Source organism: Haemaphysalis longicornis, unplaced genomic scaffold, assembly GCF_048455015.1.
Source record: "Haemaphysalis longicornis isolate Haplotype H1 unplaced genomic scaffold, Haemaphysalis longicornis Haplotype H1 scaffold_1, whole genome shotgun sequence".
In the NCBI taxonomy this organism is placed as follows: Eukaryota; Metazoa; Arthropoda; class Arachnida; order Ixodida; family Ixodidae; genus Haemaphysalis; species Haemaphysalis longicornis.
This window is the reverse complement of record NW_027526203.1, coordinates 181,117,110-181,133,163: the sequence shown is the minus strand read 5'-3', so window position 1 is coordinate 181,133,163 and position 16,054 is coordinate 181,117,110. Positions and strand designations below refer to the sequence as shown.

General features: G+C 45.5%; 1 protein-coding gene across 1 annotated transcript in view; it reads right to left on the bottom strand.

The window, feature by feature from the left end:
* Positions 1–11,315, bottom strand: part of LOC144139834 (uncharacterized) — a 246,134-nt gene extending 234,819 nt beyond the window's left edge. The window contains exon 1 of the mRNA XM_077672085.1: positions 11,111–11,315. The gene's annotated coding sequence lies outside the window, so the exon portion shown is untranslated. The remainder of the gene's footprint in view (positions 1–11,110) is intronic.
* Positions 11,316–16,054: the final 4,739 nt, after the last annotated feature.

Genomic DNA, 16,054 nt, shown 5'->3' with positions numbered 1-16,054 from the left:
AAAACCAAATAGGAGCCCAAGTTAGGATGTGACCGCGTGGAGAAGCAGATATTTTTAACTGCAGTTGCGGTTCAGGCTGGCTGTTCAAAAAGACCATTATTGTCTGTACATCATATAGCACTCTAAAAAAAGTGGGGACAAGGAACAAAAGTTTATTGGAAAAATTACGCCCACCTCCCCTCGCGAAAACCCTGGTGTGATGCGACGCTGAAGGGGGTTCCATTGGCGTCGCATCAAGCATTCGTCGGGTACGGCAAGAGAGCAAGCGCAAGCGCAAACGCGGACGACCGTCGACTGAGAGACCGGCCAGAGCGCGGCACTCCGCGTATATGCGCAGCGCACCCGAAGGAGAGGAGATCGCGGGAGAGAGAGTACTGCACATGCGCACAGCGCGCAGCGCCGCCCACCGGCGGAGTGAGAGTGCGCTGCGCCAAGCGCCTGAGAGAGAGCGTTCGCTATCGGAGAGAGCAGAGGGGGGGGGGGGGGTCGCTAGTCCAGGACTCCACTGAGCCTGGCGTTCTCTCGCGACAGGTTGACCAGATGAACCTGGTCTTTCAGGCTCAAGCTGGCCAGGGTTGCCACCCATAGCTGAAGTTTTTTTTTCTCTGGTGTTAGGTCTGCAGGCTGCTGCACTGCCAGGTGATGTGGTATTGTGGGGGAATGCTGCTTCAGGTTGGACAACGTGGACGCTATTTTCCTTTGTAAATGAGGCTATACCTGTGGAGGTGTGGATAAGTATTTGTTTTAATCTCTCTCCAGGAGGCGGCTTCATTGCGTTTATCTCTTTATTAGGGGGCGGGCATAGTGCCCTGGCTGCCCTGAGTGTTTCTAGTCTTTACCCATAGCCGCTGGGAAGTGGGATGAAAAACGCCGTGCTGTCACCCGCCCGGTTCCTCAATTCACAGGCAATGCTGTTAGCCGCTTTGTTCCACACCATTCCCTCGTGGCCGGGAGTCCAGGTCAATCTGCGCGTTCCACGAGGTCTTCCCTTGATCTTGTTCAGCATGTTTGCTGCCACTCGTGGTATTCTTTCTTTAACGAAGTCGTAGCATGCTCGCTGGGAGTCCGTAATTATGTGCAGGCTCTTCTGCTGTCCCTCTCCGTGAGCGAAAGCAAGGGCTATTGTCCGGCCTCCGCTTCCTCGGGATTCGTGTTCTTGATAGCCAAGCAGTCTATTAGGCTGTGGTCAGAATCTATGACAGTTGCCACCGCATCGCGGTTGTTTTGGTACATTGCTGCGTCGGTGTAGACTGTGTTTGGCTCTCCGTGAAGTTTTCTTTCGAGATATGCAATTCGTGCTTTTCGCCTTCGTTGGTGGGCTGTCTTGCCCATGTGTCTTTGTATTGGTGATATAATTTTCTGCGTATGCCTTTGTCAAGGTTGACTTTACATGCGATGATGGTTTCATCAGCGCGCGTCCCTACTTTTTCGAGTATGGCTCGGCCAGTTCTAGTGTATTGCAGCCTTTCTTTTTGAGCAATCAGCGTGGCTTCTTTAATGTCCTCGAAGGTGTTTGTTATGCCCAGTTTTTGTAGTTTTCTCGTGGCTGCGCATTGGGGAAGTCCGGTTGCGGTTTAATAAGCTCCTCTTTATATTGTGTTTACCTAATCATTCTATTGTTTGTTTAGCCGGTGATATGGTAGGTTGTAGGCCATTTTGCTGATCACCAAGGCTTGAACCATACGGAGACTATCTTCTTCTCTCATTCCTGTTTTGTTCCTTGTTATTCTTCTGATCATTCTTGTTATTTGATGTCTGGTCTTCTTGAGCATCTGTATAGTGTAGTAGGCCTTTAGGTTGCTCTGCATCCACAGTCCTAGTATCCTGATTAATGGGATTTCTTTAATTTTTTGTCCTTCCAGCATAATATTTGTGGTGTCCCGGGAGACCATTTTTGCAACTGCGGCTCAATTTTTTATTTTACCCGCCGCGGTGGCTCAGTGGCTAAGGTGTTGTGCTGCTGAGCCCACGGATGCGGGTTCGATTCCCGGCCGCGGCGGCCGCTTTTCTCATAGAGACAAAAAGCGCAAACGCCCCGGGTGTTCGCGATTTGGGCGCACATTAAAGATCTCCAGGTGTTCAAAATTAATCCGGAGCCCTCCACTACCGCGCGCCTCATCGCCTGTAAACCTCATTATCGATCAAATCAATGAATTTCTGGTTTTGCACCCCTTACGTTGTCGCAGACTGCAGCCACTGCAACGTTCTTACCATACGTAAAGACGATACGTAAAAAAATCTATTGCAACACTTTGATCTTGCGTCAAGCCGACATGTAAAATGCTAACATTTTATCCGTCGAACATGATAGTGGTCCTTGAACGAGATGCAAATGTACTGTCTGCTAAAACTTAGTTTACAGTTAACATACACGGAACTTGTTTGGTCAGTACTTTCACTGCGCAGTTGTTGATAAAGGGTGAAGCAGTTTTACTCTGAGATTTGAGGGGTCGTCAAAGTATATTTGCACTCAAATAGTACCATTTTTAAAGCCCGGCAAGTTGTTCTAAATGTTCGCGTTGAGTGGTGGTGAAATATCGGACCCCGGTTTTTAAAATAAAGTTGAGTTGGACCCGTCTGGAGGTATTCATCAAATTAATACTCATTATTAGCTGTTTAGAATCTCGCAGGCAGCTTACCAAGCAAAAATTTATATTTAAACTGCGACACCATAATTTTTAGCACGGTCCCTTTACCTGCCGTCAGCCTTCAACCACTACAGACAGACGACACCACTATTCTGACAGATATACTCCCATTTTCTCTCTTACTAACATATTTGGTCATTGCTTTTACCAAGAAATATAATTGATTGGAATAAACTTCCCGGTACCGTAGTTGCGTAAGGAAATGCAGTCTAATCTTTATTTTTTTTTAGAAGTGTTAAAATTCAGGTTTCACCTTATCTCCCACCCCTCCCGACGCTGTTTATTGCTTTGTAAACCAGTCATTCTTATTTTTATTCATAACATCTAATCCCTGCTCATTCTAGAACGCCATATGATATAGTGGTGTCATCTACTATCCTGTTTATTACAAGGATTTCTTCTTGCCTGTCTTAATAATATGGACCATAAATATTGCTTCGTGGGATGGTGCAGAACTATGCAGCCGGCCGCTCGGCTGTATAGTTATGCACCATCACGGGCCACGTCTTTGTTACTGTAAACAATAAAATATTTTGAGGCAATTCGGTTAGCGAGGAGCAAAAATATAGAAACATGGCGATCATTTCAGAATAGGGATGAGGCCAAAAAAAGAGCAGAAAAACGTACGACGACCTATTCTCAAAAATTAGGCGCGTAAAAGCAAGGCAAACTTTTTTATCGTGGAAACGACGACTGTGCCCGTAATGAAACAAGGTTTCAAACGAAACGGGCCCGGAGTAGCACCAAACGTTTTCACTCAGTGCTACAATCATATGCGTGGATATAGTTAATCTGTGCATGAATACTGGAGGTAAAATTTCACAAAAAGAGAAGTACACGGGCCTAGCGCTCATACTGCGTACTTCTGTTCCTCCGTGTTCTGTTATTCGCGCCGTCTACAAAGATGTCATCACCCACTCGCCAATAATTATGCCTCCTAAAGTTGCAAACCGGCCACCTACACTACGAACGTTTCAAGCTTTTTTTTTTTTGAAACAGTTAGCTTAGCAAATTTACAACTTTAAATGCACGCCGAAACCGGTGTTAACAACGTCTAACCATGTACTAAGTTGAGACTTTGGAACCTGTAGCAATGAGCTGGGAGTTTGAGGCCATTTTACTCGCATTGAGTTCCTTTTTCTTTACGCCAAAGTGCGTTACGGCATGTCGCTTTCCATCCACCATATACTCTGCTCGGTAACCTGATGATGTCTTTATGACCATGCAGCAAGAAAGCCCTAAGAGCGGCATTTAGCGAATTCCAAGTCTGAGTGTCTTAAATAAACTACGCCAACCTTAGCTTAATATTTAATACGGAATTAGGAGAGCATTAGAGTGTTGAAGACTGAGGTAACGTCACTCCACATTTCAAACTAATTTGATGTCACGGGGGAAATTACCGAGGCAGCCGCGAAGGTTTCTTTCTTTGGCAGTGTTGAACGAAAAGCAATGTCCTGAGACTTGAGCAGAGCAGTGAATCAAGCCTTTTGCGAAGTGAACTAAACACAGAGACCAATAAGACAGCTCTGCCGCAGTTTCTGTGTGTCATCCAGGCTACGGATATGCTGCTGCCAAATTACTGTTCCGAAATTAGCTTTGGGTCTGTATTATTTTAAGGCTGTGTCTAATCTCACAGCAACCGGGAGAATTATTTCCGCGAAATTCTCACGGCAGTTTTTATAAAAGTCGGCTGGACTAAAATTCGCTGAACAATATTACCTCCCAACTTAACCTAACAAAACCTAACCTAACGCATCCTAACCTGACGTATCATAACCTACCTAAATCCAGCCCAACTACAACAATCATAACCTAACCCAGCCGAACGGCACAGAATACAACCTATATTCAGCCTAATCCGACCAATTATAGAAGTCTTGTATGTCGATCTCCTGATATAATAATAACCAGAATAAGAAAGCATTCACAAAATCACCATGAGTGAACACTTAAAAATTTTTGAAAGAAAAAAAATTAACTTCCGCCATGCCGGACTCGAACCTGAATCTTCTCGTTTAAACGCAAGTGCTATAACACAGCGCCACAGGGGCAGCTGTGGGAACGAGTTTTTCGAAAATATTTGTCCACTAATATCTCCGGGGGGCGCGCTTAGCCAATCAGAGGCGACTGCCGTGAGAAATTTCTGACGGTAATTCTCACGGTTGCCGTGATAATAGACACTACCTTATTTTAAAACAGGCAAGTCCGGTTTTCATTAGTCATGTTGGTTGTAACTGACACTCCGTCACAAACGTGGTTGGTACGCATTGAGACATAAAGTCAATTGTTCACGAGCCCATCGGCAAGGTGCGCCTCTTAATTCACTATTTTCATTAGTTTCGTCTGCCTGGAAAACATCAGCGAGCCGCTCCTCTTCCTAGAAGTACACGGATGTGCTCCTTCCTCTGTCCCAACAAAGTAGACAGGATTTGAACCTTTGCCCCTCCATTCCGCCATTCCTGCGGAATCGAAAGAAAGTTTTAAAAAGTGCAACAACACCGTAAACACGACCCCGAGCGCACCCGACGCAAGCCGTGTTTTGGCACGAGGTTCGTTATTGCAGCGATACTAAGGGATCAAGTTTGCTTCCCTTTTTACGTGGGGAAACATTAAGTAAACATCCTGCGGCACGCTAAACTAATTTGCGGAGGTAAATGCATCGCGTGGACAGGAAAAAGAACTGTTTTCACAATTTTACTCTCTTTTAACGCTTTGGAGTTTTCCATTTTAAACATGGTACAAGCCCAAATTGCGCACCATTTATGAGGAATGTAAATCCGTACTGAAATTCATTGTGTTGAAAGCTAAAAAAAAGCTGGGGCCTACAGAGTGAAAGTTCTCAGTGGTATCGCCAAAAATGGCTTTTTTTTTTAGAAAACAATTCGCAAGCGTTGACTAAAAATTTGCAGATAATGTTTTTAGCATTAAGGACAACTCACTTCTAGCGTTTTAAAGCTTCGATGCCGCGGATAGAAATACAAGCTGCGTAGACAGTTTTTATAATCCTTTTTAAAGCTTCGAGAGCTCAAGTTGAAACATTGGTACAAATCCCTATGGTAAATAATGAGATCATAAATCTAAAGCCGCACTGGAATCGATGGTTCTGAAAGGTAAAAGACAGCTGGTCCTCAACAGAAGGAAGGTCTTTGTAGTGTCGCCAACGACGGCTACTTATAAGGACAATTCGCAAGTGGAGCTGAACATTTTCACGGAAAGATTTCCTTTTCATTGTGCACAATGCACTTTGGGGGTTTTAAAGCCTTGATGTCGTGGTTCAAAGGACCTGTTGGGTCGTTCAGTGCACGTGTGTACAACGCGTTAGCTAAACATTTTACGTTTTATTTATTTAGGCCGGGTTCAGAATGTTGCCGCAACTGTCGTATTATCCTTAAAGAATGACGTGATTTCACGTCTCAGCCGACCGAACTGCGTGACACGCGGTTTTTTTACGTCTATAGCTCACGATAGGGCTGTTTCGTGGGTAGTCTGAACATAGCCTTATTTACGCTTATTTTTTTCTTTACGTTCAGTGCACTCAAGGCGAAAAGCCCTGCAAAAAGTAAAACGGCTGGAAATACTATACAACGCAGCTCACCACGTAACACTGGTATTTCATTTCATTTCATTTCATTTCATTTCATTTCTTTTACTCTCAGGGCCGTTCAGGCGTTACAGAGAGGAGTGGGGTAAGTAAAAAAAAATGAGTACACCACAAACATTGAAGGGATCAATAAAGATGATTCGTGAGTGCAGACTTGAATTTCTCCAGTTCACGTGTAGAAACGATGGCGGCAGGAAGGCTGTTCCAGTCCGCACTGGTTTTCGGGACGAATGAACCAAAATGAAGGTTGGTGTTGCTACTTGGCACACCTACTGTTAAATGGTGGTCAAGGCGAGAAGAAAATGTATGCTGGGGGCTGAAAAGAGACTCTTTTAGAATTTCACTGTTGTAAAAAAGTTTGTGAAAAAGGCACAATCATGAAATGCGGCGTCCAATAGTAAGGAACGGAAGATCTAGGGTTTTCTTCATCAGTGATGTGCTAGCTGTTCGGGCGTAATTGGGTAAAATGAAACGTGCCGCGCGATTCTGTACAAATTCGAGGTTTTGGATTAGTGAGGCAGTTTGTGGATCCCACACTGATGAGGCATACTCCAATTTGGACTGAACTAGTGCTTTGTAGAGGATCAGTTTTAGTGAACTGGGTGAAAGTGAAAAGTTCCGGCGAAGAAAACCAAGCATGCGATTTGCGTTATTATTTCAACAATATTTCAACAAATTTGCACTATTTAGGATGAATACACTAATATTAAGGCGGTAACCCCACATTCCGGTGCCGGCAACGTCGCGGTTGTTGGAGTGCCTACGGTGTTACCAAAAAATACCGTTGGCTGGAGCGTCAACCCACCCACCCAAACAAGCATAATTCTCATGACATTGGTGGCGACGTAAGCTTGTCCCACCCATTCTCACGTGCCTACGCATGTGGATTGGCCAGGGATGGACGAACGCATTGCCGGTCCCTCTGCTGAGCAGTCACCGCCATTTTATGCCTATGTTGTCAAAACACTGAGAAACGTCCAGTCTACCTTGCCAAGCCTAAATTTTAGGGAAAGTACAGCAAGCGAATTGTGCGAAAAATTGGCAATAAACCAATTAGATAATCAGCAGACAGCAAGATCACGCGGTGTCCGTTGGCATCAGCTGACTTCGACGGAGCTTCCTTCTGATGTTAAAGATTTCGGATGGTTGCGTGGCTGACAAGTTCTTCCGACGTGTGACCGTCTGGCGAGATTCGGCATTGTGCGTTCCTCACGGTGCCCGCACTGCGGGCACACTGAAACATTGGAACATGCCTTGTTTCACTGGCGTATAGCGGTAACGTTTTGGACTGTGCTAAGCAGGTTGTTTGGTCTTACACTTAGAATGAGCACACGTTCAAATGACACGTTGGTGAACTTCCTGATGTGTGCTGGTGCATTTGTATTATGGCGAAATCGTGGTGCCGCGTGTCTTCGCGCCAGACCGCAACAGGCGATGTTTCCACTGCTGTGGCGTGTGCGGTCAATCCTTAAGAATCACTTAGACAATGAGTTGGCAGTTCTAGGTGAAGAAGCCTTCCTGTTACGCTGGTCCACGCGTTTCATAGCGGTCAGGAATAACATCCAGAGCATCACTATTGTGCCGTATTGACTTTCAACGAGTTTCTGAACTCTTTATTTGAACACATGTGAACTGTTTGTGCATTGATTTCAGAGTAGCTTAATTGTTTCACCACCATAGACAATTTTTGTGCAAAGTGTAGGCTGCCCGGAGTGCTTGGAAACTGATTAGATTTTTTTTCTGTTTTTCGGGCAGCGCTGTTACCTCTAGTCGCTGCGAGCTGGTATGTGGTTTTATAATAAATTCTCTTCTCACACATGCCAGCTGCCGTCAGAAGCTCAGGGCCGATTTACCAATCCCCATTTGGCTGCGGCGTCAACATCTCTAGCCTCAATTCTCATCACATTGGGCGTTGGAAGCTGTTGGGCCATTTCTATGAACGTATGTACTCCTAACAGTAAATACAGAAAAAACTCGATCTAACGAAATCCGATCTTACGAATTCCCCTATCTAACGAACAAATTTGGATTCCCCGCAGGTGCCTTGATGAACTCGAACTAACGAACTAGATTCACCACCATTCACGATTTAACGCAGTATTTCGAGAAATATACACAATTAAAAAAAGGAGAAATTTTGAATGTGTTTCGTCAGAACGCTACGAAGAACATTGCGCCGCGTCAGAAATAAAACAGAGGCATCTAGTTTCGTTCTTACGAAGCTCTACGAGATAAACTCAGCAGTCCCGTGGCCGCAGACCACGGCACACCGGCCAGAATGCTTTCCACAACCTCGAAGGAAGAGCACGCCCTCATACATGCCCCGGCGCCTCGAATTGCGTAGAAGGAAAAGAACCTCAAGACCACCCCGCACGAGAAGTTGAAGTTACGTTGTGCATAAATATGATAGCCAAAAACGTGCCGCTCAGCGCGGCACTGGTACAACAAAAAGCGCTGCGTTTCAGGCGTCTTCTGTGGCGCGACGAGTTCAGGAGAAGCCCAGACTGTCATACTGTTTTCACCGCAGACCTTTAACGCGTTGCTAAATTATCGGCTGGCGAGCGCGGTGGTCGCCGCAATTATGATGTCATGGCGGGATGCGCCTCTTTAAACATCGAGTTTATGGCATCAACTGCTTGTAAACTGGCAGTCCCGATTTTACGAAGTTCTCTATTTAACGAAATAAGTCGCGATTCCCGGTGACTTCGTTAGATCGGGTTTGAACTCTACACACATACCGTGGTCGCCTAGTTAGGCGTCTTAAGCGTAGGAATTTTTAATTGGTATTGTTAAGTGCAACAGCTGCATATGCAAAGTGCTTCCACTAATCTGATGTGTGTAAAAAAGGAATGAAAAATGCACTGGGTAATATGAAGGCAAACTTGCGAGAATCATCTACACGAGATACATATGAGGGCGAAGTGTTAAACGATAACATAAAGTGCGGCAAACGCAAATTTTATATGCTAGGGTTGCATGTACTGTTTTTTGCTATTGTGAGCGAATATTTGCGACCCGAATATAGTAAAAAGCCTACATTAAATTGATATTTGCTGTCAACAGTCGCTAATAATTTGAACATACATAACTAACACCCACGCGTTTCGTTACAGTTGTTTCAGCGGAAACAAAGACGCTGCGACAGACAGTTCCCCATATGCTGCGCACAGACTACATTCACAGACAAATGCAGCACAAAAACGAATTTGTGAGCCTGAACACGGAAAATCGAAGAATATGGCTTATGAAGATCGAATAATGGCGTGCAGGTTGCATACTTTGAAAATAACGTTATGAAACTTTGTTATTGCGAAGAAACTATGCTAGAATTTGGCCTGGATAAGAAGAATTGCGCTATTTGTGCGTCGTGGTTGATGTTCGCATGTACGCTTTCCGTCTTTCTATGACTGCGCACACGCAACAACATGGTCATAAAAAAGAAAGAAAAAAGCATACTACAGAAGAACAGGAATAAGGGATCCATGAAGCTTTTCCATTAGGGGTGTTTTTTTTTTGTCGACGGACACCATCAACGACAAAAAAGCAAATTAAACAAAAACGACCACTGCAAAATATACCGAGCAGAAGACACGTGTCTCACTAAACATGGCTTGAAGTGACGAAGACATAGGGAACGTTTTTTTTATTGTATTATTATATATTTTCAGTCATTTGTTGCCGTAATGCACGCAAAGTAAAACAGTACAGAAGCGTGAGGCATTCACGACATTCGGGTGTGAATGCTACGTCCAGTGTCTTATACATAGACAGAGTAAATTCTGTAGTTGTTTAGTTGTTGCCACTTTCTCCTGTTTCCGCTTTCGCGGCCGTTTGCTTCATGGCGAGCTTGGACGACGCTTGTCTGTTGACAAGCTGTTGACAAGCTGTCTGTTGACAATCCACTATTAATACTTTGCAGCGACCCGTGGTTAGCTTAACCAGGTGCATATGACAAGCGCCAGCACTCTACCGAGCTATAGGCCCTCAAAGCGACAACACGCAGTGCCGTGCGCTACGCTAGACTACCACAGAATGTAAACGGGGGGAGCGCACGTGGTTTCTTGTGCGCGTGTGTGGGAAGCGTGAGAACCCGCAAATGTTAGACCAGCTTCGACCTAATGCATTTGTCAATGGCCGCAGAGTTTGCTCGAAAGCAGACAAAGCAACCTGGAACGAACTTAAGCACGCAAAAGAATGGCTTGGGGCTGTCTTTCCGCCTCCGCGACCGGCTTGCTGGTTTTGAAATTTCCTGCCGTGGTGCTTGCACGCGCTATTCTTTTCCTTCCCAGCGGAGCGGGGGGTCGCTTAGGTATTGCGTTGCAGTCACCTCTGTGGTATGGCGCTCATAGTAAATAAGCGACTAGTAAATCAGTGTGTTTTTACCCGGGAGATTGTTTAAGAAATTGGCGGCCGTTTCTTAGATCGGCGGGGGAGAAAGGTATCACGCCGAACTGAAATTTGGCAAGTCAGTCCACGCCCCAAAACACCTGGAATAATGACATCAAGAGAAAATTCTCACTTCGTTGCAGCTGACATAACGTAGATCATTGGGAATTGGGGGAGATAGAACGTGTGCGCGCACGCGTGCGTGTGTGTGGGTGCGTATGTGTATGCGGGGTGGGGGGTGTCGTTGCTGCTACCTGAAACTACTTTGCAGGTGACAGGAGACAAAAACACCCGAAAGCAACGAGCACAACAGATTATTTCATATCTCCGCGGCAACCAATACGCGTTCGCTGTTTACAGATAACCTTTCCCGTGCTGCCGTTCTTCGCGCGATATGCGCGTGCGAGCGAGTCAGCAGTACGCGAAGAGTTGAGAAGCGGTTTAGGAAACACGCGCACTCCGTCGGCCAACTCACCGGGCTCGGTGGCAAAGCGGGCCCGAACTCCTGGACGCCGAAGGAAGTTCGCCGGCCGCGCCGCTGGCACCGCCGACCAACTGACCGTCCTGCGGCGGCGAAAACTTCGGCAGCGCGCGCCGCCCGACGCGCCCGTCCTACTCTCCAAGCGAAAAAAAAACCGCGCACGGCCGTCGGAGAGCGTAGGCGCCGCCGCCTGCGTGGGTCGGCCGTGGAACTTGGCAAGCGCCACGCCAGAGGGCGCTCCTTTCTTTTCCCCCTTTCTCCTTCCCTTCTATTTACTTCCCCACAGCGCGAGCAAGCAACACCACCGAAGGGAATGCAGGCATTGCCACAGCTCTAATCTGTACTATGGGATGCTGCTTCGTCCCTCAACCGAGCCGGGTCCCGTTAGGACTTCGGTTTCGGGGTTCATGAACCTGGCGCCCTCGCATTCAGGGGCCTTCTCGTAGTTGTATCTCCCTGCGTGTTGTGGCGCCTGATGCCTCCCGCAGAATCGGTACCTTTCCTATCCCATTCGTTTGAGCACGTTTCGCGAGAGCGAAAATTAGGGCGGGGAACGCCGCACGTTCGGAGACTCCGCGCCGCTGCCGCTTCCCGGCTTCCTTTGAGCATTGTTCATTCGGCGCTCGTCAAATCACTCGATTTCGCCTTATGTTCTATGCAACATCGATAACGCTGTATTTCGGGACGGCAAGGCGAAACAGGGAGAAATTTGTGCACTGCAAACTGCGGCGTGTCATGATTGATGGATCATTATTTTTACGCTACTCACCTTTGCATAACATGTAGATCGTTAGGATAGCTTATGTAAACGCGGAGGCGCTGTGGTACCGTTTTTGTTGCACGTATATTTGCCTTAAAGTGGGAAATCGTTCGGAGTAAGAATAAGAGGCTTATTTAGGGAGGCTGTCTGTAGCTTATACTGACAACAGAACACTGTGAAGAGACTGTTTAAACCACTTAGCTACACAGAACATTCGAGCCGTCCCCTTTACAGCGCAAAAGCCACATTGTTTAATTCAAAGTACGAACGATCTCGAAAAATTTCGCGTCGAAGTGAAAGTATTCGGCCGGCCTTAGTATACACCTGGGCAATATGGCGGTGCATTGATGAAATAATTACAAATTTAAAAATTTCGAATTTAATTTTACGAGCCGAAGCTATACTTTTGCTATGAAGCGGGCCGCAACGGATGCCAGTGGACCAATTCAGGTCACGTAAAGATCTACAATAGTAATAGCAGTAGCAGAAAACCTTTATTTGAGTTTATTTGAGCCGCTGAAGTGGGAGTCAAGGAATCCATGAGATGAGCAGGAATCCTTCACGGGCCAGGAGTTGCTGGACGTCCACATATCTGTTGGTCAACAGGTTCTCCCACAGCTCAGGGGTTGGAAAGGGAAACCGGAAAGGAGGAAGGTTGGCAATGTGCTCGCGCTGTATAACATTATTGAGAGGATTGAGTAGGAAACATGCGATGCAGGTGGACTGGGTGAGGAAATGTATTGGTTTGTATTTTGCGGAGGAGCGATTCTTCTTCCTTGGTGAGCGTAGGGTGAGGAAATCGTGGTCTGTCGGACCGGTAATACTGAGTAATGTCTTGAAATGTGACGAGGGGGATGGCCGATGTGGTCTCCTCGGAAGCCTGAAGGAAGAGGGCGCAGGTTTCCTGGTGAGAAAAGTTGTTGCCGGTCAGTGAAAAATGGCCAGAAGTCCAGATGATGTTGACTTTCCGGAAGGGTTGATGTAGCGAGAGTAACTTTAAATCAGAGGGGGCAACCCTCCCGGCTAAGAAGCTTATGCAGGCAGCTTGAGAGCCCGTGATAATGACTGGGTTCTTCGTATAAATAAGGGCTAAGACGATAGCTTACTCTTCAACAACCCCTAAACATTCGAAATTGTTAATGCAGGGGAAGTCATTTCGCCCTGATAAGTTTTGAACACGTTGTCGTAAAAAGTTTCTATTTGATGCACACCTTGTGCTGTTGTTGTTTGCTAAGAAGGTGGGGTTGATAAAATTAAACGACAATTGGAAACACAAGGAGTTGAAAAATATTAAGCTTAAATTATATTGAAACAACTTTTCAACCGATAACAAGTTATAATGGCGAATGAGTCTTTGGTGTTTTATTGAGTATGGCTCCTGGTGATAACGCGAATGGCTTGATTTTGAATATGCTGTGCTGATGAAATATGAAAATGATATGTGTTTCACCAGACTGCCATACCGTAATTTAAACGGCTATGAATGAAAGAAAGAGAAAGTGATAAGAGTGCATCCTGTGAAAAATACGGACGAGCATTAATTAGATCCCGAATACCATATGCATTTTTTTTCCTGATCTGACTGATGTGAGAGCTAAATTTTAGGTTAGGGTCGAGTAACATACCAAGAAAGGAAACAGAGTTGCAAACAGCAATAAGATTGTGACCGAATGTTAAAGACGGAACTTAGGGTCTTTGAGTAGATTTAGAACATACATTTTGCATTTTCAGGGTTAATGTACAAGTAGTTATTACGGCACCAGTTTACGATATTCAAGAGTTCAGTGTTTTACTTAGATGTAGGGCATGCGATGAATTTGTCTGAAGATGTTATTGTGGTATCGTCAGCGTATAATACGTAACGACATGAAATCAAGCAAGTTGGAAGATCATTAATATATAGTACGAACAGCAACGGACCAAGTATCCATCCCTGGGGCACACTTTGCTTAGTATTTTTTGAGTCAGAAAACACACCATTCGCGTACACAACGTACTCCCTATCTAAAAGGTAGTTTTGTAGAAGCGTTAGGGTCGGGTCAGTTACCCCGTAGCTTTGAAGCTTTGTAAATAAGATGCTATGATTAAAGGTTTCAAAAGCTTTGGTGAAGTCCAAAAGTACTGAGCCAACCATGTAGCCATTATCGATAAAATGTTTAATGTGATCAGTTAACGAAAGCAAGGCTAAACTAGTTGAGCGTGCAGCACGAAACCCAATTTGACATTCTTTTAATAGGTTAAATTTATCAAGATACTCAGTTGAATGCTTAACCACGGCCGGGCTAGAGCGGCGGCGCGGGCTGTGTTGACCAACGCGCGCATGCCGCCGCGCAAGCCCGGCCGTGGCTTAACAAACAATTGTTCTATAATCTTACCGTAGGAAGAAAGAATTGCAATCGGCAGATAACTGGAAATTGATTTTTTGTCGCTTTTTTTATACACAGGGGAATGACCTTAGCGCATTTTATTCCAGGAGAAAAAATGCCAGTTTTGAAAATGAGAATAATTATATTACTAATAGGTTCTGAGATCAAATCTGCCGGAATTTTTAAATGCTGTGCGCATATATTTCCCAATCCCGGACTAGTGTTTTTTTCCTAAGTTTCCAATTGTTCGAAATACTTATTCAGGTGTTACAAGAAATGGAAAAAAATTGAACATGATGAACGAGGAAAATCTGTCTGATAAATACCCTGTTGATGTTTGTGAGGTAATGAAAAGTAAGCTGCGAAAGCATTGGCTATGTAGCTGGGTTGATTGCATGTTTCGTTATTACAGGAGATTTGTCTCAATTACGACTGTGCCAATTTTATCGCAAACTTCCAACAAATAATGGAGAATAAAGCAAAACAGATGAAGCAGCTAGTTGCGGTTACCCAGCCGCATTCCGGCGACGTTTCTATGGCATCACAGAATTTTTTTGTGCGACTTCCGGCAACCGACCAAAGCCGCCGCAAAGAAACATGACCGGGTGATTGTATTGGGGCTCTAGTTCCACTTGATGGTATCACTTGACTGCTAACATGTAGTGAACACGCTCTGATAACTATGCTTTTAGTGCTGGCCTCTATTGTGTCACTCCTGCCCATATTACGTCACTGCAACGCGAAATTTACACGGTTTTTATATATCCCCCTTTTTTTTTTGGCTAGAAACGCCTTTCGTGGGTTGAATGGGTCTGCAGGAGTCCCCAAAAGCTAGTTCTTTCAAATTGCACGAAGTGGCACTGTGTCTTCATAGGGACCCTCGAAAATTCGGTAACCGCCACACGCAGCTCAACGTACAACGGAGTTTACTTTGTTTTGCACGTCATTAGGCTCAACATTAAGATAGGTTAACGCTGACTTTAGGCGCAGCAACATAGCCGCTCAGATTGATATACCAGTGAAGATGACGTCCGATTCGTCAACTACCACTGGCTGCGACTTCAACATACCCTCTCTAAAGAGCTGTCAGCGACAATCGATCGAACAGTGATGCTTTCTCGTTAAAGACACATTAGACATGCTTAGGTGCCTTGGGAGTTTTCTGCTTATCTACGTGAAGGTGTTTTATCGGCAGCCGCGTATTCGCAGTAGGCGAGGATAGGACCGCCAATCCGCGAAGAGATATTCACACGCGTAGTTTCTGCTGTTTATATGCGTGTATATGAACAACTGTTTCGCTTTTTGCATTTGTTCTTGTGTGTTTGCAGGCTCCGCTGTCTCGTGTAATCACGAGACTCTTTAGGCGAGAAAACGACGACAATCCCCTAAGCTTGAAAGAAAAAACCGAAGAAAACTTGTCCTTAAAACGTTCTATAAACTCTGCAACAGCGTAAAACTGCGAACAAGTGCGCGCATCAGAGCTGCGAGCCCAAAAACTTGGCCGCCGGGTACCTGCATAATTTCGCATGCCAGTGAAGCAATAGGGGACGGATTTAGGCTCGAGTAACCCCTTGAAAAAATGCGGAATGCTTGAATTATGTCCCGCATTCGCGAATATTTGTGATCGAACAAACACCTCGCTTCTTTGAGCTTAGGATTAACACCAGTACGAGCGGCACTGCTCGCCCACAGATGGGGGCAGGCTCTGTACTTCAGAGATGGCACGTGAATCAGATATTCAAGCTCCTGTCGGTCTTTTCGGACGCAAGACCGCCCGCAGGAGAGCGCTAGATTGTACAGTACCGGCGAGTC